At 45.9% G+C, this 6,000-nt stretch overlaps 1 long non-coding RNA gene across 2 annotated transcripts in view; it reads right to left on the bottom strand.

The window, feature by feature from the left end:
- Window positions 1-1,785: 1,785 nt before the first annotated feature.
- The window catches only part of LOC149918814 (uncharacterized), a 62,674-nt gene continuing 58,459 nt past the window's right edge, over window positions 1,786-6,000 (bottom strand). The window contains exons 6-8 of one of the 2 annotated variants that reach the window (XR_016464608.1): window positions 4,895-5,026; window positions 2,364-4,654; window positions 1,786-2,282 (exon numbers count right to left, since the gene is read on the bottom strand). This is a non-coding gene — a long non-coding RNA (uncharacterized LOC149918814). Of the gene's footprint in view, window positions 4,655-4,894; window positions 5,027-6,000 lie in introns of both variants that reach the window. The other variant, XR_016464607.1, reaches the window with a different exon arrangement.

Below are 6,000 nucleotides of genomic sequence, written 5' to 3'. Positions count from 1 at the left end.
ATGAATGCACACCACTGATATGCTGGTAATGAATAGCTTCAGAGAAATCACAAATATCACCCAGAAGTGCTTTCAACAGAATGCAGAGAGCAGCATTAAGTCTGTTTTTGTAGCTTCCCTCACCGTGCTTCAGTCACCTCGTATTGCTGCCTCTGCTGAAGGCAGCCCAGCTCCAACACAGCACGCATCGCCCTGGCTGCTCTGCCTGCACAGGGCTGAGCACAGTTTGCACCTCCTAATAGCAACCAAACTAACTATGCTTTGAGACTATAGGGGAAACCAACCCATAGGAATGCTCCCATGCTCCCAAGAATCCTAAATGCTGCTGTACCTGGTCCTGGCAGGTTCCTTCTCTCGGTTTGTGAGACTGCTGCCTGCTGTCACATGCTGTGCCATGCTGTGCCATGCCATGAAAGGCAGCTGCAGTCTACCTGTACTTGTCTTGCTGCTTCCAGTCAGGGCACCTGGCCTTGCACACTGGGCAGGACCCACAGGCACTGCCTTTCCCTGCTGTCAGGCAGAACCACAGGGACACTGACAGCTCTCAAAGGACATGGCCAGTCACAGTCTCTCAGTACAAAAGCACAAGCTCCAGCACAATGAAACATGGGAAATGGCTCTGCTAGGAGCCCCTGGAGCAGCACCCAGCTGCCCCATCAGTGCTCCCCACAACAGCTGAGCAAGGGGCCACTTCAAGCTTAGCAAACAATACCGTACACACCTGTTCTTCTTCCACACTGGGAAGATGAAACATGCTTGCCTTGAATGAAGCAAGTGCCCTGAATGTCAGAGCAGCACACAGATGGGCATGTGGCTTTTTAGGAGGTTTCTAACCTCTCGTTACAGGGGAGCTCAGTTTCCTAATAGCAACCAAGAGACCTTTTTGGGCCACACCACAGCATTTCCCTTGGTTTGCCTTTAGAAGCTGTTACATAACCTCAGCACAATGTGGGAAAACCCAGATCTGTGGCTTCGTTGGCCATCTGAGCATAAGGAAGCCCCACACAGAATCATAGAATCATAGAATCACAGAATGGTCTGGGTTGAAAAGGACCTCAAAGCTCATCCAGTTCCAACCCCCTGCTATGTGCAAGGCCGCTAACCACCAGACCAGGCTGCCCAGAGCCACATCCAGCCTGGCCTTGAATGCCTCCAGGGATGGGCTGGGTTGTGAATCCAGCCATTCTCTCCAAAGCTCTATGGTCAGCATTTCATCTTTGATTTGCAGTCCTGGGGAGGAACTCAAATGACATGGGAGCCACAAGGAGGTGGAAAGATCCACACCGTATGTGAGAGAGCTGCTCATTCACAGGATTAGCCCCTTTTCTGAAGAAGAAAGACCAGGACTTCTCTGGCCTCAGGTGGCAACAGTGTCAGCTCTGTCTGTGGCACTGATGCTACACAGCCGCTGCTGCTCTGAAAAGGGAGCTTTATTCTGTAGAACCAGAGCATCAGATCACTCCACAGCCTAATCTGAAGAAACTAGCTGGACTGAGAAAGCCCAATTTATATTGAAAATATTGATGAAATCCAGTGTTACGACCTGTTATGACTGATTTAAGACTTCTATTTTCTTTAACACTTTTCAATTATTTCCCCTTCACACAAGTACTATTCATCAGCTTAGAAAAATCTCCCAGGCCAGCGTGCAGATTTTCAGTCTCAATCGCTACAGTACACGAGTTCTAGATCCGAGAGGCCAAAAAACATCTATTTGACTAAAGAGCTATAAGGCGGCCATAAAAATTATGGATCACAGAAATAAGCAATTAGTGTTATCTTCAATTGCTTTATTGGCAGTATTCTCTCGTTAGAATAGAGGCAGCAGTAAAACAGATTGCAACATACTGTATAACAGCATATGGGATTTTACATTATAATGCTATTCTCTGCCAAGAAGTCATATTTTCATTTGAATGCATGGAACAGATTATCACAGGGTTTCCAGCATTAGAAGTGGATGACCCTCTCCTCCTCCCTTCTCCCAGCCTCTCGGCTATTAGGCAGCTTTTTAGGTTGGGACTCTGTCAAAACAAGCACGGTGTGCAGTAATGAGGGGGCTCTCACTCCCGATCACTGACTGGTGCTCCGGGACCGCGGCCCACGCAGGCTGGGCACATCAGGGAGCTCTGGAGGTGACAAAGGCAGCGATGCAGGCAGCGCTCGGCACAGAACTCAGTTGCCAGTCTTCTCGCCCAGCTGGCTTTGGCTCCAGAGGAAGCTGCTGGCCCGCCCAGCTAATCACAGCTCGAGTGCCACAAAGGCAGCCGCCAGCAAGAGGGCTGGAAATGAAACAATAAGAATAACATGAGGGGGAAAAACAGACTCTTTACGCTGTATGTGATGCTAGGGATATTTTCTACCCTTGTTTGTCTGCTGCTGTAGCTCACACTGGTGGAGCAGAGCCAGTGCTTGGGTGCAGAGAACCAGTTCTGTGCGTGAGGGCTCACACAGCCCTCGGCAACCAGCGTGCAAACACAGAACTCCAGCACCTTTTGGAAGTTAGAGTGAGCGAACGAGATCATCCTGCAGCTGCTCTGTTCAGACACAACTATGAGCTCCTCCTCCCAGCGCGACACAGAAAATGAAGGACTCTGAAGAAGAGGAGTTGCACAGGAGTTGTACAGGATTTGATTCAATAACTGCGTGTTTCCAAACACGCTTCTTTGGAAATGCCTTCGTGTTGTGGAGGGAAGAGAAAGGGGAAAAAAAGGGTTAAGTGCTTAAACAAAATGCTCTGAGGGGAGGAAGCACTTGCCATCATAGGAATACAGGAACTAGGAAAGCCAGAAGCATAGGTAGTAATTTTCCAGAACAAAGAAATTGGATGGAATTAGGTTTTGCAAGTTACTATTTATTCAGCTCTAATGAAAGCCAAATAATTTGATAAAGTCTCAATTCCCATCTGTATCTCTGAATTTCTGCACATATCCAAGACCCAGTTACTATGGAATGCATTTCAGATTTCACAACTTTATTTTAATCCTGGAATTCAGAAGCTGAGCATCATTACCAGATCAATACTCCTAAATGATTATCAACAAATTAATGCATGGAATTACAAAAGTTTCCTCAGTACACATTCACCTTTTTGAGTATAACTTCCTTAAAAGACACAAATGGGATGTTTTGTGTTATTCTTGAAAATATAAGGAAAAGTGTCTTTCTCAGCAGTGACTAAAGGTGTTTAAAAACAGACTATTATCCTCTCAGTTCTTACTGGGGACTGCAGTTAAATCTTTGTGTTATCTGGCACAAACATCAGGCTGAAATTTCTGCCTCAGAAAGTTTCTACATGTTCTTATGTAGATGTTTCTGGACAATTTGCTCTGCAAATCAGCGTGTACAATGCACACGTGAGATGAAACAATCAGGGCGCAGAAAGATGGGAGGAGTTTCTAAACTGTAGACAGAGGAGGTTCGTGTCCCTCTGTGCTCAGCATACTGTTGTGGGTCACTTTATTCAGAGGCTGTGAAGTAACTTGAGAAAACACAGTCTGTGGGGACTTCACAGAAGGAAAGAAATGCTGGGGTAACACTAAAACGACTGCTTTCTCCTCGCTGTAAAATGTTTAGCCCAGGCATCCAGCTTTGCATTTGGGAAACAATGGTGGAATCTCAAATGAGTCCCAGAAGAGAGTGGTGGGGCTGGCTTACCCCTATGGCATGGCACCACACTGATGGGACAACGCTCTGGTAAGAAACAGCTGAGATCAGGTCCCGAAACCTCCCTATTGCTATTGTTTCATTTATGTGTGGTTAATTAAATCTCCTTGCCTTCACCATCCCCGACAATAACACGGGGGAATTCTTTGTTATTCCCACTGGCAGCAGCTCCCAGCACTGCTCAGAAAAGCTGGCCTCTCGTTCAGATGCTGAAATATGAGTGCTTCCATAAATCTAGCCCCATGCAAAGCTGCACTTTTATAACACTGAGACGGTTTGCCCGTTTTTCCTCCCTTCTTTGAAAAGCAAAGGGCTTCCTGCAAGAAGCTGTCCAATCTCCATGCTCAGTGACCCCAGCAGGGTCTGATGGCACCAAGCGTAACGGGGGATTGAGCCGTTCGGGGAACTGAGTAAGACAGCAAATAATCTGGTGGCTGCTTATCGCTATGCAAAAGCTCTGAAGGTGGCACAAGCAACAAGCCCAGAATGCTTTGGAAAGCCAAGCTTGCTCGCACACAAAATCCATATAAAGCATCTGCTTTTTGTACAACTAAACTCTGTATAATAGCAACCTTTTCCCCCTTTCTCTGTATTTAGCAGCTGTTGCAGCCCAGCTCTTGAAAAAGAAGAGTACACATCACAAAGCAGTGTTGGAATCAAGCTGAGCTTTCTTGTCTGTGCTAGGTTCCAGGCTCAAGGGACCGCATGTTTTGAAAATGTCACTGTGCTATTTTTTCACCGAAGGTGGGCTTACCAAGTCAGGTGACAAAAGCTACAAAAGGCAGTAGAAAAGAAAAAATTCTTCTATCCTACTTCTGTGTCCTAACCATTAGTGCTATTTAATTAAGCACTGTTGGAGGTAATGCAAAGATGAGTAGAGTTTTCTAAAAGAATAACACTTTGCAGTGCAACTGTCGGGTCCCTGGCATCCTCTTACACGAAGGCGAGATGAAGGGCAGCTCTCACAGAACAGCCAGCCGTCACTTTTCTGAAAGGAAGCACATGTTAGCCTCTTGTCTTTTAACCAACAATCCAATGTAAAACATCCCACCCACCTCTGACCAAACGTTTGGCAGGAGATAAGGGTTACAATGCAAGGACAAATTCAGGAAAAAAAAAATGTATGGATGCATTTCATACAGCATCCAGTAACCAAAATGCTATTTTAGGACTCTGAAGTAGGTTGCTCCAGGAAGAGGGCTGATCTCACATTAACTTGTGCACGTACTCAGATTAAGGGCACTACGCTGAGAAAAGCTCATTTCTCCCCATCTCTCTTCTCCTTCCCGTCTGCTCTTTCCACTAAAGGATGTCAGCTAACCAGAGGCTGCAGCATTAAGGGGACAGGGAATCTTCTTACCTGGAATAGAAGAGGAGATAGAGAAAGTTGTTTCATTTTGGCTCTGCTCTGTAATGAATTTGTGGGTTGCAGAAATTGATCTGTCATAGTGCAACAGATTGCAGTTTGATCTGCCAACAAATGGCAAGCAACAGTAGGTAATGACTAATTGCAAGTGTCAAGGTTTGGTTTTTTTTTTTTTTTTTTTTTTAGGGAAAGGTGGTCATTTCTCAAGGGATATAGGAACTGATTAAATAATAAAAAAAAACAACAATAGAGAAAATTGCCCCCCTGCATCAAACTCCTGCAGTGCCATAAAGGGTGCTGGGACATACCTACTGACACACTGCCACAGTCCGGACAAGGAACTTTGCCTAGTTGTTCATAGAGACGTATTTCCAGTTAAATCTGTCAGGAACCGCAGACTACAAACTAACAAAAGTTTGCTTTCTATTTTGCACTGGCTAGGGACTGTACTCCAACTCAGGGCAACCAAAAGTTCTGACCAGTCAGATTTCCAAGTCAAATCCAAGCAGGAGAAAGTTCCTGCTGAAGCTAGCATCACAGCAAGGAATAGGGGAGAAGTGAGCAGCTCTGCAGGGTCACAGCATTTTCTATCCTTTCCACAAAGGCTAAATTATAGCACCAGCCACATGTTTAAGGCGAAATGCCTTCTTAGATGTCTATAATCAGGCCTGCAGGGATGAATAAGATGAACAACAAGAAGGAGGCCTGCCTAGCCATGCTCTTTACCCCAGGCTGAATGCATTTCAGGACTCCTTTTGGAAAGGCCCATCTACTCTTCCAGGTCTGTCTTTTCGGAGGAGCAGAATGAGAACTGAGGTGTGGCAGAGCCCACGATGCTCTGGATCTCCTTCTTGACCAGGTAACTGGCAGTCTGTATTTCTGCTGTCCCACAGAAATGGCTGAGAAGGAAAGCAAAGGCAAAGCTTACACAGAAGTGAACCTTTTTCCATTTTCTTGCTGTGAAATGG

This window comes from Phasianus colchicus, chromosome 2 (assembly GCF_987193195.1).
Source record: "Phasianus colchicus chromosome 2, bPhaCol1.hap1.1, whole genome shotgun sequence".
Classification (NCBI taxonomy): domain Eukaryota; kingdom Metazoa; phylum Chordata; class Aves; order Galliformes; family Phasianidae; genus Phasianus; species Phasianus colchicus.
This window is presented reverse-complemented; position numbering and strand designations above follow the sequence as displayed.